Source organism: Phalangium opilio, unplaced genomic scaffold (assembly GCF_054372755.1).
Source record: "Phalangium opilio isolate 3A_F unplaced genomic scaffold, DU_Popi_V2 ptg000039l_2, whole genome shotgun sequence".
NCBI classification, from domain to species: Eukaryota; Metazoa; Arthropoda; class Arachnida; order Opiliones; family Phalangiidae; genus Phalangium; species Phalangium opilio.
In genome coordinates this window covers 5,418,820-5,446,351 of record NW_028324163.1, presented here as the reverse complement: position 1 = coordinate 5,446,351, position 27,532 = coordinate 5,418,820, and positions in this window count along the sequence as shown.

Genomic DNA, 27,532 nt, shown 5'->3' with positions numbered 1-27,532 from the left:
GCCCAAAGTTTTAGTATGGTTAGATGGGGGACAAATTGGACTATAACATATCCTAAGGACATCCCCGTATCTCTAGTAGACACAGAGTTATGGGCCTGCAAAGTATAGTCTAATGCATTTCCTATGGAGGGGTTGTTTGTTTACGTTTAGCTTAATTACTCGGCCCCTGTTTGTCGTAGCCCAAAGTTTTTAGTATGGTTAGATGGGGGATAAATTGGACAATAACATACTCAAAGGACATCCCCGTATCTCCAGTAGAAGCAGAGTTACGAGCCTGCAAAGTTTATTTTCAAAAATCAAAAGTAACCTTCTAACAATAAGTGAGACAAAAAAAAAGTTGACGACGATATTGAGGTAGCCTCAAGATTAAAGTATCCTTGTATGGGGAGCAAAGAGTACTATAACATATCCAAAGGAGATCCCAGAATCTCTTGTAGAACAAGAGTTATGAGCCTCAAAAGTTTAGTGCAAAAATCATAAGTAACATAATAAAAATAAGTGAGACGATACCAAAGTTGACGAACATTTTGCTTAATATCTCGGCCCCTGTTTGTCGTAGCTCAATGTTTTTAGTATGGTTAGATGAGGGACAAATTGGACTAAAACATACTCAAAGGACATCCCCGTATCTCCAGTAGAAACAGAGTTACGAGCCTGCAAAGTATAGTCTAATGCATTTCCTATGGAGGGGTTGTTTGTTTACGTTTAGCTTAATTACTCGGCCCCTGTTGGTCGTAGCCCAAAGTTTTTAGTATGGTTAGATGCGGGACAATTTGGACTATAACATATCCTAAGGACATCCTCGTATCTCCAGTAGAAACAGAGTTACGAGCCTGCAAAGTATAGTCTAATGCATTTCCTATGGAGGGGGTTTGTTTCGTTACGTTTTGCTTAAGTACTCGGCCCCTGTTTGTCGTAGCCCAAAGTTTTTAGTATGGTTAGATGGGGGACAATTTGGACTATAACATATCCTAAGGACATCCTCGTATCTCTAGTAGACACAGAGTTATGGGCCTGCAAAGTAAAGTCTAATGCATTTCCTATGGAGGGGTTGTTTGTTTACGTTTTGCTTAAGTACTCGGCCCCTGTTTGTCGTAGCTCAATGTTTTTAGTATGGTTAGATGGGGGACAAATTTAACTATAACATACTCAAAGGACATCCCCGTATCTCCAGTAGAAACAGAGTTACGAGCCTGCAAAGTATAGTCTAATGCATTTCCTATGGAGGGGTTGTTTCTTTACGTTTTGCTTAAGTACTCGGCCCCTGTTTGTCGTAGCCCAAAGTTTTTAGTATGTTTAGATGGGGGACAAATTGGACTATAACATATCCTAAGGACATCCCCGTATCTCTAGTAGACACAGAGTTATGGGCCTGCAAAGTATAGTCTAATGCATTTCCTATGGAGGGGTTGTTTGTTTACGTTTAGCTTAATTACTCGGCCCCTGTTTGTCGTAGCCCAAAGTTTTTAGTATGGTTAGATGGGGGACAAATTGGACAATAACATACTCAAAGGACATCCCCGTATCTCCAGTAGAAACAGAGTTACGAGCCTGCAAAGTATAGTCTAATGCATTTCCTATGGAGGGGTTGTTTGTTTACGTTTAGCTTAATTACTCGGCCCCTGTTTGTCGTAGCCCAAAGTTTTTAGTATGGTTAGATGCGGGACAATTTGGACTATAACATATCCTAAGGACATCCTCGTATCTCCAGTAGAAACAGAGTTACGAGCCTGCAAAGTATAGTCTAATGCATTTCCTATGGAGGGGGTTTGTTTCGTTACGTTTTGCTTAAGTACTCGGCCCCTGTTTGTCGTAGCCCAAAGTTTTTAGTATGGTTAGATGGGGGACAATTTGGACTATAACATATCCTTAGGACATCCCCGTATCTCTAGTAGACACAGAGTTATGGGCCTGCAAAGTAAAGTCTAATGCATTTCCTATGGAGGGGTTGTTTGTTTACGTTTTGCTTAAGTACTCGGCCCCTTTTTGTCGTAGCTCAATGTTTTTAGTATGGTTAGATGGGGGACAAATTGGACAATAACATACTCAAAGGACATCCCCGTATCTCCAGTAGAAACAGAGTTACGAGCCTGCAAAGTATAGTCTAATGCATTTCCTATGGAGGGGTTGTTTGTTTACGTTTAGCTTAATTACTCGGCCCCTGTTTGTCGTAGCCCAAAGTTTTTAGCATGGTTAGATGCGGGACAATTTGGACTATAACATATCCTAAGGACATCCTCGTATCTCCAGTAGAAACAGAGTTACGAGCCTGCAAAGTATAGTCTAATGCATTTCCTATGGAGGGGGTTTGTTTCGTTACGTTTTGCTTAAGTACTCGGCCCCTGTTTGTCGTAGCCCAAAGTTTTTAGTATGGTTAGATGGGGGACAATTTGGACTATAACATATACTAAGGACATCCTCGTATCTCTAGTAGACACAGAGTTATGGGCCTGCAAAGTAAAGTCTAATGCATTTCCTATGGAGGGGTTGTTTGTTTACGTTTTGCTTAAGTACTCGGCCCCTTTTTGTCGTAGCTCAATGTTTTTAGTATGGTTAGATGGGGGACAAATTGGACAATAACATACTCAAAGGACATCCCCGTATCTCCAGTAGAAACAGAGTTACGAGCCTGCAAAGTATAGTCTAATGCATTTCCTATGGAGGGGTTGTTTGTTTACGTTTAGCTTAATTACTCGGCCCCTGTTTGTCGTAGCCCAAAGTTTTTAGCATGGTTAGATGCGGGACAATTTGGACTATAACATATCCTAAGGACATCCTCGTATCTCCAGTAGAAACAGAGTTACGAGCCTGCAAAGTATAGTCTAATGCATTTCCTATGGAGGGGGTTTGTTTCGTTACGTTTTGCTTAAGTACTCGGCCCCTGTTTGTCGTAGCCCAAAGTTTTTAGTATGGTTAGATGGGGGACAATTTGGACTATAACATATCCTAAGGACATCCTCGTATCTCCAGTAGAAACAGAGTTACGAGCCTGCAAAGTATAGTCTAATGCATTTCCTATGGAGGGGTTGTTTGTTTACGTTTAGCTTAATTACTCGGCCCCTGTTTGTCGTAGCCCAAAGTTTTTAGTATGGTTAGATGGGGGACAATTTGGACTATAACATATCCTAAGGACATCCTCGTATCTCCAGTAGAAACAGAGTTACGAGCCTGCAAAGTATAGTCTAATGCATTTCCTATGGAGGGGGTTTGTTTCGTTACGTTTTGCTTAAGTACTCGGCCCCTGTTTGTCGTAGCCCAAAGTTTTTAGTATGGTTAGATGGGGGACAATTTGGACTATAACATATCCTAAGGACATCCTCGTATCTCCAGTAGAAACAGAGTTACGAGCCTGCAAAGTATAGTCTAATGCATTTCCTATGGAGGGGTTGTTTGTTTACGTTTAGCTTAATTACTCGGCCCCTGTTTGTCGTAGCCCAAAGTTTTTAGTATGGTTAGATGGGGGACAATTTGGACTATAACATATCCTAAGGACATCCTCGTATCTCCAGTAGAAACAGAGTTATGGGCCTGCAAAGTAAAGTCTAATGCATTTCCTATGGAGGGGTTGTTTGTTTACGTTTTGCTTAAGTACTCGGCCCCTGTTTGTCGTAGCTCAATGTTTTTAGTATGGTTAGATGGGGGACAAATTGATCTATAACATACTCAAAGGACATCCCCGTATCTCCAGTAGAAACAGAGTTACGAGCCTGCAAAGTATAGTCTAATGCATTTCCTATGGAGGGGTTGTTTCTTTACGTTTTGCTTAAGTACTCGGCCCCTGTTTGTCGTAGCCCAAAGTTTTTAGTATGGTTAGATGGGGGACAAATTGGACTATAACATATCCTAAGGACATCCCCGTATCTCTAGTAGACACAGAGTTATGGGCCTGCAAAGTATAGCCTAATGCATTTCCTATGGAGGGGTTGTTTGTTTACGTTTAGCTTAATTACTCGGCCCCTGTTTGTCGTAGCCCAAAGTTTTTAGTATAGTTAGATGGGGGACAAATTGGACAATAACATACTCAAAGGACATCCCCGTATCTCCAGTAGAAACAGAGTTACGAGCCTGCAAATTATAGTCTAATGCATTTCCTATGGAGGGGGTTTGTTTCGTTACGTTTTGCTTAAGTACTCGGCCCCTGTTTGTCGTAGCCCAAAGCTTTTAGTATACTTAGATGGGGGACAAATTGGACAATAACATACTCAAAGGACATCCCCGTATCTCCAGTAGAAACAGAGTTACGAGCCTGCAAATTATAGTCTAATGCATTTCCTATGGAGGGGGTTTGTTTCGTTACGTTTTGCTTAAGTACTCGGCCCCTGTTTGTCGTAGCCCAAAGCTTTTAGTATGTTTAGAAGGGGGACAATTTGGACTATAACATATCCTAAGGACATCCCCGTATCTCTAGTAGACACAGAGTTATGGGCCTGCAAATTAAAGTCTAATGCATTTCCTATGGAGGGGTTGTTTGTTTACGTTTTGCTTAAGTACTCGGCCCCTGTTTGTCGTAGCCCAAAGTTTTTAGTATGGTTAGATGGGGGACAATTTGGACTATAACAAATCCTAAGGACATCCTCGTATCTCTAGTAGACACAGAGTTATGGGCCTGCAAAGTAAAGTCTAATGCATTTCCTATGGAGGGGTTGTTTCTTTACGTTTTGCTTAAGTACTCGGCCCCTGTTTGTCGTAGCCCAAAGTTTTTAGTATGGTTAGATGGGGGACAAATTGGACTATAACATATCCTAAGGACATCCCTGTATCTCTAGTAGACACAGAGTTATGGGCCTGCAAAGTATAGTCTAATGCATTTCCTATGGAGGGGTTGTTTGTTTACGTTTAGCTTAATTACTCGGCCCCTGTTTGTCGTAGCCCAAAGTTTTTAGTATGGTTAGATGGGGGACAAATTGGACAATAACATACTCAAAGGACATCCCCGTATCTCCAGTAGAAACAGAGTTACGAGCCTGCAAAGTTTATTTTCAAAAATCAAAAGTAACCTTCTAACAATAAGTGAGACAAAAAATAAGTTGACGACGATATTGAGGTAGGCTCAAGTTTAAAGTATCCTTGTATGGGGAGCAAAGAGTACTATAACATATCCAAAGGAGATCCCAGAATCTCTTGTAGAACAAGAGTTATGAGCCTCAAAAGTATAGTGCAAAAATCATAAGTAACATAATAAAAATAAGTGAGACGATACCAAAGTTGACGAACATTTTGCTTAATATCTCGGCCCCTGTTTGTCGTAGCTCAATGTTTTTAGTATGGTTAGATGGGGGACAAATTGGACTATAACATATCCTAAGGACATCCCCGTATCTCTAGTAGACACAGAGTTATGGGCCTGCAAAGTATAGCCTAATGCATTTCCTATGGAGGGGTTGTTTGTTTACGTTTAGCTTAATTACTCGGCCCCTGTTTGTCGTAGCCCAAAGTTTTTAGTATAGTTAGATGGGGGACAAATTGGACAATAACATACTCAAAGGACATCCCCGTATCTCCAGTAGAAACAGAGTTACGAGCCTGCAAATTATAGTCTAATGCATTTCCTATGGAGGGGGTTTGTTTCGTTACGTTTTGCTTAAGTACTCGGCCCCTGTTTGTCGTAGCCCAAAGCTTTTAGTATGGTTAGAAGGGGGACAATTTGGACTATAACATATCCTAAGGACATCCCCGTATCTCTAGTAGACACAGAGTTATGGGCCTGCAAAGCATAGTCTAATGCATTTCCTATGGAGGGGGTTTGTTTCGTTACGTTTTGCTTAAGTACTCGGCCCCTGTTTGTCGTAGCCCAAAGTTTTTAGTATGGTTAGATGGGGGACAATTTGGACTATAACATATCCTAAGGACATCCCCGTATCTCTAGTAGACACAGAGTTATGGGCCTGCAAATTAAAGTCTAATGCATTTCCTATGGAGGGGTTGTTTGTTTACGTTTTGCTTAAGTACTCGGCCCCTGTTTGTCGTAGCTCAATGTTTTTAGTATGGTTAGATGGGGGACAAATTGAACTATAACATACTCAAAGGACATTTCCGTATCTCCAGTAGAAACAGAGTTTGTCACATTATTTTTAATTTTTATATTTTGTCGAGTTGTCACATTGAGTTGTCGCATTATTTTTAATTTTTATATTTTGTCGAGTTGTCACATTATTTTTATATTCTGATTATATTTTGGTTATGTTATCATATTATGGCCTCGAACTTCTTGTTTAAATATTTCTTTTAAAAGCTGAGTAAAACCCCCTTCGTGTGAGTCATGGGCCTACCTGGTAACCCCCTGAACTTGTTTGGACACGTTGGCATTGCCAAAGCCACATACCACAAAGTGGCCTACGTGCTTCTCGTGGCGTATGCTTGTTTGAAGAGGAATGCAAAAAGACTGTTTCGCGTCAGTCGTACAAAGAGGTTAAAAGCGAAAGGGTGTCCGAGAGTCCTGGTCCGATTGCCGCGTAACACACCTCCGCGCATCGGACGGTTTTTAAGTCGTGGGTGAATTACCATCTCCGCGCCTCGGTCGTTTGAAAAGTCGCGGCCGCACCACCGTATACCGGACGGTTAAATCGATAACTGCAAATGGATGAAAGGAGTCACGAGAAAAGGAAACAACACGTATTTAACGTTTGATTTAATCGATTTAATTACCAAGGGGTTTTTTACCAGCTGCCATATTTTAATGATTTGAATTTAAAGAGTTGAATAATTTTTTTATTATGTTTAAACAATTAAAGCTCATGTTACTTATTGATAATTGTCTTACTTTTTAACTTAATGTCGACAATTTCAGTCCCCTAGATAAATATATGCATGATTTAGTAGAATTAAGATCTCGCTAAAAAGAAATTGTCGCATTTTGGGGGCCCAGCCGGGATAATATCGCATCCCAGATAATATTTAAGTAACGAAACTAAATGTAATTTTTAATTGCGTCTAATTGGCCATGATACGAGTGTTGATCAGTTTTTCTCGTAATTTTTGAGACATCCCTTTACCGTCAATTCTAATGTTTTGGAATGCTATTTTTTGGCGTGTTGTTGTAAGAGTTTATGAGTGGGTTTGGAAACTATCATTGTTTTGACTGTCAACCGCAGTTAGGAAAATTTTACAGTTGTAAAGACTGTTATACGGTATTTTTGGAGAGTCAGTCTAGTGCTAGAGATAAAAGGGCGCACCTTCGAAACGTAAGAAAAGCAAAAATGAGTACCCCTCCAGACCCAAATGTAGTTATTAATGATTTGCGGGATCAAGTTGCAGCATTAACTGCCCAACTTCAGTTATTGCAGAGTGCTGGACCGACTACTACGGCCAGCACCGGCACTGGTACGACACCAATCCCGTCGCAACAACAAAGTAGTACCTCAGCTCATACTCAAGCTTCCATTGTGCTCGCTAGTGCGAACGCACTCCCTCAATCATGGGCACCTCCTATTTCCCTCCCATCTTTCTCTGGAAGTTTTAGTGACAGCAACACAAAGGAATTTCTTTTGAAAGCGCGACAAATTTTGATCTCTCGGAATATTCCCGAGATAGTATTTATTCAACATTGGCTTCCTTCCATGCTAACTGGCGCAGCTTTCGAGTGGTTTAGCGCGCAAAGCCAATTCAATACGTTTGATGAATTTTCAAACGCTTTAAAACTTGAATTTCAGGCCTATTCGAATGATGATTTCCTCTTAGAAAAATTGGACAATAGATATCAGAAAGCAAACGAGAGCGTTGGAGCTTATGTTGAGGCTATGGAAAAAATTATTCGAAAATTAACTACTCCTATGGATACGGCCACTCAAATTCGAATTATTCGGCGAAATTTAATTACTGACATAAGAGTAGCGTTAGCCCCTTCTAAGTTCACTACGGTAAGAGAGTTAGTGACGTCTGCAGTATTAGTGGAGCAAGCCAAGGTGTCCCGTAGACCTGAGGAAAACCCAAGAGCGCAACCGAAAGCTGATGCCCCTCGTGAGATTGTTTGTTTACGATGTGGTGACAAAGGGCATTACCAAGATCACTGCCGTGCTGTGATTAATCCACCGGCAAGAGAGCAACCTCGCCAATGGCAAAGTCGAGACGTTAATCGCACCCATAGCTCTGCTCCCGGCCACTCGAGCAACCCCTATCAACAGAGCTATTCAAGAGCTCCCGTGTGCACCAGATGTAACGAATCAGGACACATTCGACCAAATTGTCCTAGACAGTATGAACGCTCCCGAAATTCACCTGCTAGATTCAGTAGTAATAGCGTTCAGCGTCAAAATCGGCCCAACGGTAATGGTAACAATCGGTTGCAAGCCCCGGGAAACGCGAATTCGGGAGGCATCACTATGATCCCTCCCCAAAATCGTCAATAAATGCCCTCTTACCAACTACTGCGTCCACCAAGGCTAAACATAATTTAAATAAACCAAGTATAGTGAACCCTTATAAAACCTTAAATTTACCACCTTTAGCTAAATTAAACATAAACATTAATCACGCCCCTTGTCTAGCCCTTGTGGACCCAGGTTCAAGTTTTACGCTCATTGATGATCAATTTAGAAATGTTATAACCAATGCTACTAGTGAACGTGGCAGAGTTAAATTGGGGATTAAATTAGCCAACAAAAATAGAGTGAATACAACAGGCAGTGGAGAAGCTTTGTTATCTATTCCAGGAAAGGAAGTTAACCATAAAATATATTTTGTGAAAAATCTTGTTTTTCCGTGTATTATCGGAATGGACTTTTTGCAAGCCCATGGAATGCTCATGGACTGCGGTCATATGGAGTTTAGTTGGCGGGACAATTGTCATACAAAATTTCCGTTTTTACGATCTTTCTCGGTTATTTCCCCAAAGCCCGTGTCGCTATCAGCTCAGTGTATAGTAGAGGTGGATGAAGAAGAGCTAACAAAGGCACTTTCTCTAGCAAAGGTTACCCACGATGAGCATATAGAACTTGAAGCCCTTATAAATGAATTTCGGCTATTATTTGCGAAAAAGCCTGGTCTAACAAATACCGCTACTCATTTCATTGATACGGGAGATGCTTATCCAATATCTTGTGCCCCGTACCGATATTCTCCGTTTAAACGCGAATCAATTAATGAAATAGTTGACGAAATGTTAACGGACGATTTGATAGAGCCCTGTAATTCCCCATGGAGCTCACCTTGTATATTAGTGGATAAAAAAGACGGAGGTCACCGTCTCTGTATTGATTATCGGAAACTTAATGAAATTACTAAAAAAGACTCATATCCACTACCCCGCATTGATGATATTCTTGATTCGCTACAAACTCCAAAATTTATCACTACCTTAGATATGAAAGCCGGCTATTGGCAAATACCTTTAGATATAAATAGTCGCGACAAAGCGGCTTTTGTTACTCACAGAGGCCTCTTTCGCCCTAAAGTACTAATGTTCGGGTTAACTACCGCCCCGGCTACCTTTCAGCGAATGGTAGATAATTTGTTTGCTCCTTTACGTCATGAAGGCGTGAGTGCCTATCTTGACGATATCATAATTATTTCTTCGTCTTTTGGACAACACATGTCAACTCTTAGGAACGTGTTTAGTCGAATGAGTGACGCAGGTCTTACGATAAAAGCAAGTAAGACAAAGTTTTGTCAGACGGAAACTGCCATCTTAGGGCATATTGTGAACGCACAAGGTGTTCACGTTGATCCGGCGAAGACCTCTGCCATTCATAATTACCCAGAACCTAAGACGCTTAAGCAATTGCGAAGCTTCCTCGGTTTAGCGTCGTATTATAGACGCTTTATTCAAGATTTTGCTAAGATAGCCGAACCTTTACATTTATTATTGCATGAAAACATTGAATGGCATTGGTCTCCCACCCAGCAAAAAGCTTTCAAAACACTACAGACTGCGCTAACATCTGCGCCTATATTGGTTACGCCTGATTATTCCAAACCATTCATCGTACACACCGACGCCTCGAATACTGGTTTAGGTGCCATTCTTTGTCAGAAAGACGGTAGAAAGCCGGTTGTAGTTCAATACGCAAGCCGTTCCTTGAACGCAGCTGAACGTCGTTATTCCGTAACTGAACGTGAGTGCCTAGGAGTAGTCTGGGCCATTGAAAAATTCCGCCCTTATATAGAAGGTGGTCAGGTTGAGGTATTTACGGATCATAGTGCTCTCCAGTGGTTGAAAACTGCCCGTGATCCAACCGGAAAATTAGCTCGTTGGCGTTTAAAGATACAACCCTACGTCTCTTCCATAAGGCACGTACCGGGAAGGCATAACGAGGTGGCGGACGCGCTGTCTCGTATTCCGACTGAAGACGAGTCTGAATTGCTGGTCGATTCAGAGGACACCTTCGAGGAAAGCCCTACCGTGACGTCTGCCGTCGCCAACGACGCGGCAATTGAATTTGATGAGGCATGCATCATCAAGGAACAGTTAGCCGACGCAAAAATTAATGCTATTAAGACCTATTTAGATTCAAACTCGTTACCTACTGACCCCTCTCTGAAGCAATTTATTTTGGATCAATCGTCAAAATGCACAGTGATTGATAATATTGTGTATCGGAATATTTTGAAGGCAACAGATGCCGACCGGTCTGACCGCATCTGGATTCCCCAGTCGCTCATTCCTACCGTTTTGCATTTAAATCATGACCTGCCAATTTCTGGCCATCTAGGAATTTACAAGACGCTACGTCGTCTTCAGTCTCGATATTACTGGCCGCAAATGACACGAACAGTTGCTGCTTACGTGAGGTCTTGTCAGCTCTGTCAAGCGCATAAAAGCTCGCAGCTTGCTCCAGCTGGCTACATGAAATCCGCTTCCATTTCAGACCCTTGGCAAGTGGTATCGATAGACTTAAAGGGTCCTTTTCCAGCAAGTAAGCGTGGATTTACGCAACTCCTTGTTGTTGTAGATGTTATGACGAAGTGGGTCGAAATGTTTCCCCTACGTCGGGCCACAACCAAAGCCATTGTAAATAAATTAGTTGACGAGGTGTTTACACGCTTTGGGGTCCCGAACATTGTCATTAGTGACAATGGAAGTCAATTTGTGAGCAACATTATGACTTCCACATTACAACAACTAGGAATTCTCCATCGTTTTACATCTTTTTATAGTCCTCGAGGTAATCCTGTAGAACGTTATAATCGCGTAATAGGAACAATGATTGCAACTTATATCGCAGATAATCATCGCGATTGGGATGTGGGCTTGCCACAATTGGCAATGGCGATTCGCACGGCCCCACACGAAACTACACGCTATACCCCTGCGTTTTTAAACTTTGGTAGAGAACTACGTTCACCATTTGACATTACCCCAGCACCATGCCCTGATAGCAACATCTCAGATTCCAATATTCATAATCACGCCACCAGTATCAAGGAACGTGTAACTTCCGCACTGGATAAGGCTAAAGAGAATATTTTGATAGAACAAAATAGGCAGGCAGAATATTTTAATCAGAAACGTCGAAACTTTGAGTTTGACGTTGGACAGGAGGTTTTACGTAAAACCCATTTTCAGTCTTCTGCTGGGGAAGGTATTGTTGCAAAATTAAAGCCCTTATGGGACGGACCATTTGTTATACGCCAGAAACTTGGTCCCTTAACATATAAATTAGGTGAAATTGGAAATAAGCGCTTGTTGAAGGGAACTTATCATATTAACCAACTAAAACCTTACACGGCACGCTTGGAAAGCTTTCCAAAATTGACCCCAACGGCATCCCCTCATACTGGGGTACGCCCTTCTTCACCTACTCTTAGCATATCCGATTCCATCGAGAGTGATCAACCTCGTTATCGGTTAAGGCCTAGAGATAAAGTCACAAAACGGGTCATTAACTCTAAAGTTCGAACTTAATGATTTAAATTTGTTTTTTGTTAATTTTAATTCTCAAGTATACTTGCATTGTATAAGAATTCTTATTTTGTATTACTATGTATTGCTATTCTGATACGTATCTTGCTTGAAATGTTTTACTGTTACTTATGACGCATTAATGTTTAATTTTTTTATTGCTGGACGAACGCGGACGTTCGTCATTTGGTCGTGGGGAGTTGTCACATTATTTTTAATTTTTATATTTTGTCGAGTTGTCACATTGAGTTGTCGCATTATTTTTAATTTTTATATTTTGTCGAGTTGTCACATTATTTTTATATTCTGATTATATTTTGGTTATGTTATCATATTATGGCCTCGAACTTCTTGTTTAAATATTTCTTTTAAAAGCTGAGTAAAACCCCCTTCGTGTGAGTCATGGGTCTACCTGGTAACCCCCTGAACTTGTTTGGACACGTTGGCATTGCCAAAGCCACATACCACAAAGTGGCCTACGTGCTTCTCGTGGCGTATGCTTGTTTGAAGAGGAATGCAAAAAGACTGTTTCGCGTCAGTCGTACAAAGAGGTTAAAAGCGAAAGGGTGTCCGAGAGTCCTGGTCCGATTGCCGCGTAACACACCTCCGCGCATCGGACGGTTTTTAAGTCGTGGGTGAATTACCATCTCCGCGCCTCGGTCGTTTGAAAAGTCGCGGCCGCACCACCGTATACCGGACGGTTAAATCGATAACTGCAAATGGATGAAAGGAGTCACGAGAAAAGGAAACAACACGTATTTAACGTTTGATTTAATCGATTTAATTACCAAGGGGTTTTTTACCAGCTGCCATATTTTAATGATTTGAATTTAAAGAGTTGAATAATTTTTTTATTATGTTTAAACAATTAAAACTCATGTTACTTATTGATAATTGTCTTACTTTTTAACTTAATGTCGACAATTTCAGTCCCCTAGATAAATATATGCATGATTTAGTAGAATTAAGATCTCGCTAAAAAGAAATTGTCGCAAGTTACGAGCCTGCAAAGTATAGTCTAATGCATTTCCTATGGAGGGAGTTTGTTTCGTTACGTTTTGCTTAAGTACTCGGCCCCTGTTTGTCGTAGCCCAAAGTTTTTAGTATGGTTAGAAGGGGGACAATTTGGACTATAACATATCCTAAGGACATCCCCGTATCTCTAGTAGACACAGAGTTACGAGCCTGCAAAGTATAGTCTAATGCATTTTCAATGGAGGGGTTTGTTTCTTTACGTTTAGCTTAATTAATCGGCCCCTGTTTGTCGTAGCTCAATGTTTTTAGTAGGGTTAGATGGGGGACAAATTGGACAATAACATACTCAAATGACATCCCCGTATCTCCAGTAGAAACAGAGTTACGAGCCTGCAAAGTATAGTCTAATGCATTTCCTATGGAGGGGGTTTGTTTCGTTACGTTTTGCTTAAGTACTCGGCCCCTGTTTGTCGTAGCCCAAAGTTTTTAGTATGGTTAGATGGGGGACAATTTGGACTATAACATATCCTAAGGACATCCCCGTATCTCTAGTAGACGCAGAGTTATGGGTCTGCAAATTATAGTCTAATGCATTTCCTATGGACGGGCTGTTTGTTTACGTTTAGCTTAATTACTCGGCCCCTGTTTGTCGTAGCTCAATATTTTTAGTATGGTTAGATGGGGGACAAATTGGACTACAACATACTCAAAGGACATCCCCGTATCTCCAGTAGAAACAGAGTTCCGAGCCTGCAAAGTATAGTCTAATGCATTTCCTATGGAGGGGGTTTGTTTCGTTACGTTTTGCTTAAGTACTCGGCCCCTGTTTGTCGTAGCTCAATGTTTTTAGTATGGTTAGATGGGGGACAAATTGATCTATAACATACTCAAAGGACATCCCCGTATTTTTAGTAGAAACAGAGTTACGAGCCTGCAAAGTATAGTCTAATGCATTTCCTATGGAGGGGTTGTTTCTTTACGTTTTGCTTAAGTACTCGGCCCCTGTTTGTCGTAGCCCAAAGTTTTTATTATGGTTAGATGGGGGACAAATTGGACTATAACATATCCTAAGGACATCCCCGTATCTCTAGTAGACACAGAGTTATGGGCCTGCAAAGTATAGTCTAATGCATTTCCTATGGAGGGGTTGTTTGTTTACGTTTAGCTTAATTACTCGGCCCCTGTTTGTCGTAGCCCAAAGTTTTTAGTATGGTTAGATGGGGGACAAATTGGACAATAACATACTCAAAGGACATCCCCGTATCTCCAGTAGAAACAGAGTTACGAGCCTGCAAAGTTTATTTTCAAAAATCAAAAGTAACCTTCTAACAATAAGTGAGACAAAAAATAAGTTGACGACGATATTGAGGTAGCCTCAAGTTTAAAGTATCCTTGTATGGGGAGCAAAGAGTACTATAACATATCCAAAGGAGATCCCAGAATCTCTTGTAGAACAAGAGTTATGAGCCTCAAAAGTATAGTGCAAAAATCATAAGTAACATAATAAAAATAAGTGAGACGATACCAAAGTTGACGAACATTTTGCTTAATATCTCGGCCCCTGTTTGTCGTAGCTCCATGTTTTTAGTATGGTTAGATGGGGGACAAATTGGACTATAACATATCCTAAGGACATCCCCGTATCTCTAGTAGACACAGAGTTATGGGCCTGCAAAGTATAGCCTAATGCATTTCCTATGGAGGGGTTGTTTGTTTACGTTTAGCTTAATTACTCGGCCCCTGTTTGTCGTAGCCCAAAGTTTTTAGTATAGTTAGATGGGGGACAAATTGGACAATAACATACTCAAAGGACATCCCCGTATCTCCAGTAGAAACAGAGTTACGAGCCTGCAAATTATAGTCTAATGCATTTCCTATGGAGGGGGTTTGTTTCGTTACGTTTTGCTTAAGTACTCGGCCCCTGTTTGTCGTAGCCCAAAGCTTTTAGTATAGTTAGATGGGGGACAAATTGGACAATAACATACTCAAAGGACATCCCCGTATCTCCAGTAGAAACAGAGTTACGAGCCTGCAAATTATAGTCTAATGCATTTCCTATGGAGGGGGTTTGTTTCGTTACGTTTTGCTTAAGTACTCGGCCCCTGTTTGTCGTAGCCCAAAGCTTTTAGTATGGTTAGAAGGGGGACAATTTGGACTATAACATATCCTAAGGACATCCCCGTATCTCTAGTAGACACAGAGTTATGGGCCTGCAAATTAAAGTCTAATGCATTTCCTATGGAGGGGTTGTATGTTTACGTTTTGCTTAAGTACTCGGCCCCTGTTTGTCGTAGCCCAAAGTTTTTAGTATGGTTAGATGGGGGACAATTTGGACTATAACAAATCCTAAGGACATCCTCGTATCTCTAGTAGACACAGAGTTATGGGCCTGCAAAGTAAAGTCTAATGCATTTCCTATGGAGGGGTTGTTTGTTTACGTTTTGCTTAAGTACTCTGCCCCTGTTTGTCGTAGCTCAATGTTTTTAGTATGGTTAGATGGGGGACAAATTGAACTATAACATACTCAAAGGACATCCCCGTATCTCCAGTAGAAACAGAGTTACGAGCCTGCAAAGTATAGTCTAATGCATTTCCTATGGAGGGGTTGTTTCTTTACGTTTTGCTTAAGTACTCGGCCCCTGTTTGTCGTAGCCCAAAGTTTTTAGTATGGTTAGATGGGGGACAAATTGGACTATAACATATCCTAAGGACATCCCCGTATCTCTAGTAGACACAGAGTTATGGGCCTGCAAAGTATAGTCTAATGCATTTCCTATGGAGGGGTTGTTTGTTTACGTTTAGCTTAATTACTCGGCCCCTGTTTGTCGTAGCCCAAAGTTTTTAGTATGGTTAGATGGGGGACAAATTGGACAATAACATACTCAAAGGACATCCCCGTATCTCCAGTAGAAACAGAGTTACGAGCCTGCAAAGTTTATTTTCAAAAATCAAAAGTAACCTTCTAACAATAAGTGAGACAAAAAATAAGTTGACGACGATATTGAGGTAGCCTCAAGTTTAAAGTATCCTTGTATGGGGAGCAAAGAGTACTATAACATATCCAAAGGAGATCCCAGAATCTCTTGTAGAACAAGAGTTATGAGCCTCAAAAGTATAGTGCAAAAATCATAAGTAACATAATAAAAATAAGTGAGACGATACCAAAGTTGACGAACATTTTGCTTAATATCTCGGCCCCTGTTTGTCGTAGCTCAATGTTTTTAGTATGGTTAGATGGGGGACAAATTGGACAATAACATACTCAAAGGACATCCCCGTATCTCCAGTAGAAACAGAGTTACGAGCCTGCAAAGTATAGTCTAATGCATTTCCTATGGAGGGGTTGTTTGTTTACGTTTAGCTTAATTACTCGGCCCCTGTTTGTCGTAGCCCAAAGTTTTTAGTATGGTTAGATGCGGGACAATTTGGACTATAACATATCCTAAGGACATCCTCGTATCTCCAGTAGAAACAGAGTTACGAGCCTGCAAAGTATAGTCTAATGCATTTCCTATGGAGGGGGTTTGTTTCGTTACGTTTTGCTTAAGTACTCGGCCCCTGTTTGTCGTAGCCCAAAGTTTTTAGTATGGTTAGATGGGGGACAATTTGGACTATAACATATCCTAAGGACATCCTCGTATCTCCAGTAGAAACAGAGTTACGAGCCTTCAAAGTATAGTCTAATGCATTTCCTATGGAGGGGGTTTGTTTCGTTACGTTTTGCTTGAGTACTCGGCCCCTGTTTGTCGTAGCCCAAAGTTTTTAGTATGGTTAGATGGGGGACAATTTGGACTATAACATATCCTAAGGACATCCTCGTATCTCTAGTAGACACAGAGTTATGGGCCTGCAAAGTAAAGTCTAATGCATTTCCTGTGGAGGGGTTGTTTGTTTACGTTTTGCTTAAGTACTCGGCCCCTGTTTGTCGTAGCTCAATGTTTTTAGTATGGTTAGATGGGAGACAAATTGAACTATAACATACTCAAAGGACATCCCCGTATCTCCTGTAGAAACAGAGTTACGAGCCTGCAAAGTATAGTCTAATGCATTTCCTATGGAGGGGTTGTTTCTTTACGTTTTGCTTAAGTACTCGGCCCCTGTTTGTCGTAGCCCAAAGTTTTAGTATGGTTAGATGGGGGACAAATTGGACTATAACATATCCTAAGGACATCCCCGTATCTCTAGTAGACACAGAGTTATGGGCCTGCAAAGTAAAGTCTAATGCATTTCCTATGGAGGGGTTGTTTGTTTACGTTTTGCTTAAGTACTCGGCCCCTGTTTGTCGTAGCTCAATGTTTTTAGTATGGTTAGATGGGGGACAAATTGAACTATAACATACTCAAAGGACATCCCCGTATCTCCAGTAGAAACAGAGTTACGAGCCTGCAAAGTATAGTCTAATGCATTTCCTATGGAGGGGTTGTTTCTTTACGTTTTGCTTAAGTACTCGGCCCCTGTTTGTCGTAGCCCAAAGTTTTTAGTATGGTTAGATGGGGGACAAATTGGACTATAACATATCCTAAGGACATCCCCGTATCTCTAGTAGACACAGAGTTATGGGCCTGCAAAGTATAGTCTAATGCATTTCCTATGGAGGGGTTGTTTGTTTACGTTTAGCTTAATTACTCGGCCCCTGTTTGTCGTAGCCCAAAGTTTTTAGTATGGTTAGATGGGGGACAAATTGGACAATAACATACTCAAAGGACATCCCCGTATCTCCAGTAGAAACAGAGTTACGAGCCTGCAAAGTTTATTTTCAAAAATCAAAAGTAACCTTCTAACAATAAGTGAGACAAAAAATAAGTTGACGACGATATTGAGGTAGCCTCAAGTTTAAAGTATCCTTGTATGGGGAGCAAAGAGTACTATAACATATCCAAAGGAGATCCCAGAATCTCTTGTAGAACAAGAGTTATGAGCCTCAAAAGTATAGTGCAAAAATCATAAGTAACATAATAAAAATAAGTGAGACGATACCAAAGTTGACGAACATTTTGCTTAATATCTCGGCCCCTGTTTGTCGTAGCTCAATGTTTTTAGTATGGTTAGATGGGGGACAAATTGGACAATAACATACTCAAAGGACATCCCCGTATCTCCAGTAGAAACAGAGTTACGAGCCTGCAAAGTATAGTCTAATGCATTTCCTATGGAGGGGTTGTTTGTTTACGTTTAGCTTAATTACTCGGCCCCTGTTTGTCGTAGCCCAAAGTTTTTAGTATGGTTAGATGCGGGACAATTTGGACTATAACATATCCTAAGGACATCCTCGTATCTCCAGTAGAAACAGAGTTACGAGCCTGCAAAGTATAGTCTAATGCATTTCCTATGGAGGGGGTTTGTTTCGTTACGTTTTGCTTAAGTACTCGGCCCCTGTTTGTCGTAGCCCAAAGTTTTTAGTATGGTTAGATGGGGGACAATTTGGACTATAACATATCCTAAGGACATCCTCGTATCTCCAGTAGAAACAGAGTTACGAGCCTTCAAAGTATAGTCTAATGCATTTCCTATGGAGGGGGTTTGTTTCGTTACGTTTTGCTTGAGTACTCGGCCCCTGTTTGTCGTAGCCCAAAGTTTTTAGTATGGTTAGATGGGGGACAATTTGGACTATAACATATCCTAAGGACATCCTCGTATCTCTAGTAGACACAGAGTTATGGGCCTGCAAAGTAAAGTCTAATGCATTTCCTGTGGAGGGGTTGTTTGTTTACGTTTTGCTTAAGTACTCGGCCCCTGTTTGTCGTAGCTCAATGTTTTTAGTATGGTTAGATGGGAGACAAATTGAACTATAACATACTCAAAGGACATCCCCGTATCTCCTGTAGAAACAGAGTTACGAGCCTGCAAAGTATAGTCTAATGCATTTCCTATGGAGGGGTTGTTTCTTTACGTTTTGCTTAAGTACTCGGCCCCTGTTTGTCGTAGCCCAAAGTTTTAGTATGGTTAGATGGGGGACAAATTGGACTATAACATATCCTAAGGACATCCCCGTATCTCTAGTAGACACAGAGTTATGGGCCTGCAAAGTATAGTCTAATGCATTTCCTATGGAGGGGTTGTTTGTTTACGTTTAGCTTAATTACTCGGCCCCTGTTTGTCGTAGCCCAAAGTTTTTAGTATGGTTAGATGGGGGATAAATTGGACAATAACATACTCAAAGGACATCCCCGTATCTCCAGTAGAAGCAGAGTTACGAGCCTGCAAAGTTTATTTTCAAAAATCAAAAGTAACCTTCTAACAATAAGTGAGACAAAAAATAAGTTGACGACGATATTGAGGTAGCCTCAAGATTAAAGTATCCTTGTATGGGGAGCAAAGAGTACTATAACATATCCAAAGGAGATCCCAGAATCTCTTGTAGAACAAGAGTTATGAGCCTCAAAAGTTTAGTGCAAAAATCATAAGTAACATAATAAAAATAAGTGAGACGATACCAAAGTTGACGAACATTTTGCTTAATATCTCGGCCCCTGTTTGTCGTAGCTCAATGTTTTTAGTATGGTTAGATGAGGGACAAATTGGACTAAAACATACTCAAAGGACATCCCCGTATCTCCAGTAGAAACAGAGTTACGAGCCTGCAAAGTATAGTCTAATGCATTTCCTATGGAGGGGTTGTTTGTTTACGTTTAGCTTAATTACTCGGCCCCTGTTGGTCGTAGCCCAAAGTTTTTAGTATGGTTAGATGCGGGACAATTTGGACTATAACATATCCTAAGGACATCCTCGTATCTCCAGTAGAAACAGAGTTACGAGCCTGCAAAGTATAGTCTAATGCATTTCCTATGGAGGGGGTTTGTTTCGTTACGTTTTGCTTAAGTACTCGGCCCCTGTTTGTCGTAGCCCAAAGTTTTTAGTATGGTTAGATGGGGGACAATTTGGACTATAACATATCCTAAGGACATCCTCGTATCTCTAGTAGACACAGAGTTATGGGCCTGCAAAGTAAAGTCTAATGCATTTCCTATGGAGGGGTTGTTTGTTTACGTTTTGCTTAAGTACTCGGCCCCTGTTTGTCGTAGCTCAATGTTTTTAGTATGGTTAGATGGGGGACAAATTTAACTATAACATACTCAAAGGACATCCCCGTATCTCCAGTAGAAACAGAGTTACGAGCCTGCAAAGTATAGTCTAATGCATTTCCTATGGAGGGGTTGTTTCTTTACGTTTTGCTTAAGTACTCGGCCCCTGTTTGTCGTAGCCCAAAGTTTTTAGTATGTTTAGATGGGGGACAAATTGGACTATAACATATCCTAAGGACATCCCCGTATCTCTAGTAGACACAGAGTTATGGGCCTGCAAAGTATAGTCTAATGCATTTCCTATGGAGGGGTTGTTTGTTTACGTTTAGCTTAATTACTCGGCCCCTGTTTGTCGTAGCCCAAAGTTTTTAGTATGGTTAGATGGGGGACAAATTGGACAATAACATACTCAAAGGACATCCCCGTATCTCCAGTAGAAACAGAGTTACGAGCCTGCAAAGTATAGTCTAATGCATTTCCTATGGAGGGGTTGTTTGTTTACGTTTAGCTTAATTACTCGGCCCCTGTTTGTCGTAGCCCAAAGTTTTTAGTATGGTTAGATGCGGGACAATTTGGACTATAACATATCCTAAGGACATCCTCGTATCTCCAGTAGAAACAGAGTTACGAGCCTGCAAAGTATAGTCTAATGCATTTCCTATGGAGGGGGTTTGTTTCGTTACGTTTTGCTTAAGTACTCGGCCCCTGTTTGTCGTAGCCCAAAGTTTTTAGTATGGTTAGATGGGGGACAATTTGGACTATAACATATCCTTAGGACATCCCCGTATCTCTAGTAGACACAGAGTTATGGGCCTGCAAAGTAAAGTCTAATGCATTTCCTATGGAGGGGTTGTTTGTTTACGTTTTGCTTAAGTACTCGGCCCCTTTTTGTCGTAGCTCAATGTTTTTAGTATGGTTAGATGGGGGACAAATTGGACAATAACATACTCAAAGGACATCCCCGTATCTCCAGTAGAAACAGAGTTACGAGCCTGCAAAGTATAGTCTAATGCATTTCCTATGGAGGGGTTGTTTGTTTACGTTTAGCTTAATTACTCGGCCCCTGTTTGTCGTAGCCCAAAGTTTTTAGCATGGTTAGATGCGGGACAATTTGGACTATAACATATCCTAAGGACATCCTCGTATCTCCAGTAGAAACAGAGTTACGAGCCTGCAAAGTATAGTCTAATGCATTTCCTATGGAGGGGGTTTGTTTCGTTACGTTTTGCTTAAGTACTCGGCCCCTGTTTGTCGTAGCCCAAAGTTTTTAGTATGGTTAGATGGGGGACAATTTGGACTATAACATATACTAAGGACATCCTCGTATCTCTAGTAGACACAGAGTTATGGGCCTGCAAAGTAAAGTCTAATGCATTTCCTATGGAGGGGTTGTTTGTTTACGTTTTGCTTAAGTACTCGGCCCCTTTTTGTCGTAGCTCAATGTTTTTAGTATGGTTAGATGGGGGACAAATTGGACAATAACATACTCAAAGGACATCCCCGTATCTCCAGTAGAAACAGAGTTACGAGCCTGCAAAGTATAGTCTAATGCATTTCCTATGGAGGGGTTGTTTGTTTACGTTTAGCTTAATTACTCGGCCCCTGTTTGTCGTAGCCCAAAGTTTTTAGCATGGTTAGATGCGGGACAATTTGGACTATAACATATCCTAAGGACATCCTCGTATCTCCAGTAGAAACAGAGTTACGAGCCTGCAAAGTATAGTCTAATGCATTTCCTATGGAGGGGGTTTGTTTCGTTACGTTTTGCTTAAGTACTCGGCCCCTGTTTGTCGTAGCCCAAAGTTTTTAGTATGGTTAGATGGGGGACAATTTGGACTATAACATATCCTAAGGACATCCTCGTATCTCCAGTAGAAACAGAGTTACGAGCCTTCAAAGTATAGTCTAATGCATTTCCTATGGAGGGGGTTTGTTTCGTTACGTTTTGCTTGAGTACTCGGCCCCTGTTTGTCGTAGCCCAAAGTTTTTAGTATGGTTAGATGGGGGACAATTTGGACTATAACATATCCTAAGGACATCCTCGTATCTCTAGTAGACACAGAGTTATGGGCCTGCAAAGTAAAGTCTAATGCATTTCCTGTGGAGGGGTTGTTTGTTTACGTTTTGCTTAAGTACTCGGCCCCTGTTTGTCGTAGCTCAATGTTTTTAGTATGGTTAGATGGGAGACAAATTGAACTATAACATACTCAAAGGACATCCCCGTATCTCCTGTAGAAACAGAGTTACGAGCCTGCAAAGTATAGTCTAATGCATTTCCTATGGAGGGGTTGTTTCTTTACGTTTTGCTTAAGTACTCGGCCCCTGTTTGTCGTAGCCCAAAGTTTTAGTATGGTTAGATGGGGGACAAATTGGACTATAACATATCCTAAGGACATCCCCGTATCTCTAGTAGACACAGAGTTATGGGCCTGCAAAGTATAGTCTAATGCATTTCCTATGGAGGGGTTGTTTGTTTACGTTTAGCTTAATTACTCGGCCCCTGTTTGTCGTAGCCCAAAGTTTTTAGTATGGTTAGATGGGGGATAAATTGGACAATAACATACTCAAAGGACATCCCCGTATCTCCAGTAGAAGCAGAGTTACGAGCCTGCAAAGTTTATTTTCAAAAATCAAAAGTAACCTTCTAACAATAAGTGAGACAAAAAAAAAGTTGACGACGATATTGAGGTAGCCTCAAGATTAAAGTATCCTTGTATGGGGAGCAAAGAGTACTATAACATATCCAAAGGAGATCCCAGAATCTCTTGTAGAACAAGAGTTATGAGCCTCAAAAGTTTAGTGCAAAAATCATAAGTAACATAATAAAAATAAGTGAGACGATACCAAAGTTGACGAACATTTTGCTTAATATCTCGGCCCCTGTTTGTCGTAGCTCAATGTTTTTAGTATGGTTAGATGAGGGACAAATTGGACTAAAACATACTCAAAGGACATCCCCGTATCTCCAGTAGAAACAGAGTTACGAGCCTGCAAAGTATAGTCTAATGCATTTCCTATGGAGGGGTTGTTTGTTTACGTTTAGCTTAATTACTCGGCCCCTGTTGGTCGTAGCCCAAAGTTTTTAGTATGGTTAGATGCGGGACAATTTGGACTATAACATATCCTAAGGACATCCTCGTATCTCCAGTAGAAACAGAGTTACGAGCCTGCAAAGTATAGTCTAATGCATTTCCTATGGAGGGGGTTTGTTTCGTTACGTTTTGCTTAAGTACTCGGCCCCTGTTTGTCGTAGCCCAAAGTTTTTAGTATGGTTAGATGGGGGACAATTTGGACTATAACATATCCTAAGGACATCCTCGTATCTCTAGTAGACACAGAGTTATGGGCCTGCAAAGTAAAGTCTAATGCATTTCCTATGGAGGGGTTGTTTGTTTACGTTTTGCTTAAGTACTCGGCCCCTGTTTGTCGTAGCTCAATGTTTTTAGTATGGTTAGATGGGGGACAAATTTAACTATAACATACTCAAAGGACATCCCCGTATCTCCAGTAGAAACAGAGTTACGAGCCTGCAAAGTATAGTCTAATGCATTTCCTATGGAGGGGTTGTTTCTTTACGTTTTGCTTAAGTACTCGGCCCCTGTTTGTCGTAGCCCAAAGTTTTTAGTATGTTTAGATGGGGGACAAATTGGACTATAACATATCCTAAGGACATCCCCGTATCTCTAGTAGACACAGAGTTATGGGCCTGCAAAGTATAGTCTAATGCATTTCCTATGGAGGGGTTGTTTGTTTACGTTTAGCTTAATTACTCGGCCCCTGTTTGTCGTAGCCCAAAGTTTTTAGTATGGTTAGATGGGGGACAAATTGGACAATAACATACTCAAAGGACATCCCCGTATCTCCAGTAGAAACAGAGTTACGAGCCTGCAAAGTATAGTCTAATGCATTTCCTATGGAGGGGTTGTTTGTTTACGTTTAGCTTAATTACTCGGCCCCTGTTTGTCGTAGCCCAAAGTTTTTAGTATGGTTAGATGGGGGACAATTTGGACTATAACATATCCTTAGGGCATCCCCGTATCTCTAGTAGACACAGAGTTATGGGCCTGCAAAGTAAAGTCTAATGCATTTCCTATGGAGGGGTTGTTTGTTTACGTTTTGCTTAAGTACTCGGCCCCTTTTTGTCGTAGCTCAATGTTTTTAGTATGGTTAGATGGGGGACAAATTGGACAATAACATACTCAAAGGACATCCCCGTATCTCCAGTAGAAACAGAGTTACGAGCCTGCAAAGTATAGTCTAATGCATTTCCTATGGAGGGGTTGTTTGTTTACGTTTAGCTTAATTACTCGGCCCCTGTTTGTCGTAGCCCAAAGTTTTTAGTATGGTTAGATGGGGGACAAATTGGACAATAACATACTCAAAGGACATCCCCGTATCTCCAGTAGAAACAGAGTTACGAGCCTGCAAAGTATAGTCTAATGCATTTCCTATGGAGGGGGTTTGTTTCGTTACGTTTTGCTTAAGTACTCGGCCCCTGTTTGTCGTAGCCCAAAGTTTTTAGTATGGTTAGATGGGGGACAATTTGGACTATAACATATCCTTAGGACATCCCCGTATCTCTAGTAGACACAGAGTTATGGGCCTGCAAAGTAAAGTCTAATGCATTTCCTATGGAGGGGTTGTTTGTTTACGTTTTGCTTAAGTACTCGGCCCCTTTTTGTCGTAGCTCAATGTTTTTAGTATGGTTAGATGGGGGACAAATTGGACAATAACATACTCAAAGGACATCCCCGTATCTCCAGTAGAAACAGAGTTACGAGCCTGCAAAGTATAGTCTAATGCATTTCCTATGGAGGGGTTGTTTGTTTACGTTTAGCTTAATTACTCGGCCCCTGTTTGTCGTAGCCCAAAGTTTTTAGCATGGTTAGATGCGGGACAATTTGGACTATAACATATCCTAAGGACATCCTCGTATCTCCAGTAGAAACAGAGTTACGAGCCTGCAAAGTATAGTCTAATGCATTTCCTATGGAGGGGGTTTGTTTCGTTACGTTTTGCTTAAGTACTCGGCCCCTGTTTGTCGTAGCCCAAAGTTTTTAGTATGGTTAGATGGGGGACAATTTGGACTATAACATATACTAAGGACATCCTCGTATCTCTAGTAGACACAGAGTTATGGGCCTGCAAAGTAAAGTCTAATGCATTTCCTATGGAGAGGTTGTTTGTTTACGTTTTGCTTAAGTACTCGGCCCCTTTTTGTCGTAGCTCAATGTTTTTAGTATGGTTAGATGGGGGACAAATTGGACAATAACATACTCAAAGGACATCCCCGTATCTCCAGTAGAAACAGAGTTACGAGCCTGCAAAGTATAGTCTAATGCATTTCCTATGGAGGGGTTGTTTGTTTACGTTTAGCTTAATTACTCGGCCCCTGTTTGTCGTAGCCCAAAGTTTTTAGCATGGTTAGATGCGGGACAATTTGGACTATAACATATCCTAAGGACATCCTCGTATCTCCAGTAGAAACAGAGTTACGAGCCTGCAAAGTATAGTCTAATGCATTTCCTATGGAGGGGGTTTGTTTCGTTACGTTTTGCTTAAGTACTCGGCCCCTGTTTGTCGTAGCCCAAAGTTTTTAGTATGGTTAGATGGGGGACAATTTGGACTATAACATATCCTAAGGACATCCTCGTATCTCCAGTAGAAACAGAGTTACGAGCCTTCAAAGTATAGTCTAATGCATTTCCTATGGAGGGGGTTTGTTTCGTTACGTTTTGCTTGAGTACTCGGCCCCTGTTTGTCGTAGCCCAAAGTTTTTAGTATGGTTAGATGGGGGACAATTTGGACTATAACATATCCTAAGGACATCCTCGTATCTCTAGTAGACACAGAGTTATGGGCCTGCAAAGTAAAGTCTAATGCATTTCCTGTGGAGGGGTTGTTTGTTTACGTTTTGCTTAAGTACTCGGCCCCTGTTTGTCGTAGCTCAATGTTTTTAGTATGGTTAGATGGGAGACAAATTGAACTATAACATACTCAAAGGACATCCCCGTATCTCCTGTAGAAACAGAGTTACGAGCCTGCAAAGTATAGTCTAATGCATTTCCTATGGAGGGGTTGTTTCTTTACGTTTTGCTTAAGTACTCGGCCCCTGTTTGTCGTAGCCCAAAGTTTTAGTATGGTTAGATGGGGGACAAATTGGACTATAACATATCCTAAGGACATCCCCGTATCTCTAGTAGACACAGAGTTATGGGCCTGCAAAGTATAGTCTAATGCATTTCCTATGGAGGGGTTGTTTGTTTACGTTTAGCTTAATTACTCGGCCCCTGTTTGTCGTAGCCCAAAGTTTTTAGTATGGTTAGATGGGGGATAAATTGGACAATAACATACTCAAAGGACATCCCCGTATCTCCAGTAGAAGCAGAGTTACGAGCCTGCAAAGTTTATTTTCAAAAATCAAAAGTAACCTTCTAACAATAAGTGAGACAAAAAAAAAGTTGACGACGATATTGAGGTAGCCTCAAGATTAAAGTATCCTTGTATGGGGAGCAAAGAGTACTATAACATATCCAAAGGAGATCCCAGAATCTCTTGTAGAACAAGAGTTATGAGCCTCAAAAGTTTAGTGCAAAAATCATAAGTAACATAATAAAAATAAGTGAGACGATACCAAAGTTGACGAACATTTTGCTTAATATCTCGGCCCCTGTTTGTCGTAGCTCAATGTTTTTAGTATGGTTAGATGAGGGACAAATTGGACTAAAACATACTCAAAGGACATCCCCGTATCTCCAGTAGAAACAGAGTTACGAGCCTGCAAAGTATAGTCTAATGCATTTCCTATGGAGGGGTTGTTTGTTTACGTTTAGCTTAATTACTCGGCCCCTGTTGGTCGTAGCCCAAAGTTTTTAGTATGGTTAGATGCGGGACAATTTGGACTATAACATATCCTAAGGACATCCTCGTATCTCCAGTAGAAACAGAGTTACGAGCCTGCAAAGTATAGTCTAATGCATTTCCTATGGAGGGGGTTTGTTTCGTTACGTTTTGCTTAAGTACTCGGCCCCTGTTTGTCGTAGCCCAAAGTTTTTAGTATGGTTAGATGGGGGACAATTTGGACTATAACATATCCTAAGGACATCCTCGTATCTCTAGTAGACACAGAGTTATGGGCCTGCAAAGTAAAGTCTAATGCATTTCCTATGGAGGGGTTGTTTGTTTACGTTTTGCTTAAGTACTCGGCCCCTGTTTGTCGTAGCTCAATGTTTTTAGTATGGTTAGATGGGGGACAAATTTAACTATAACATACTCAAAGGACATCCCCGTATCTCCAGTAGAAACAGAGTTACGAGCCTGCAAAGTATAGTCTAATGCATTTCCTATGGAGGGGTTGTTTCTTTACGTTTTGCTTAAGTACTCGGCCCCTGTTTGTCGTAGCCCAAAGTTTTTAGTATGTTTAGATGGGGGACAAATTGGACTATAACATATCCTAAGGACATCCCCGTATCTCTAGTAGACACAGAGTTATGGGCCTGCAAAGTATAGTCTAATGCATTTCCTATGGAGGGGTTGTTTGTTTACGTTTAGCTTAATTACTCGGCCCCTGTTTGTCGTAGCCCAAAGTTTTTAGTATGGTTAGATGGGGGACAAATTGGACAATAACATACTCAAAGGACATCCCCGTATCTCCAGTAGAAACAGAGTTACGAGCCTGCAAAGTATAGTCTAATGCATT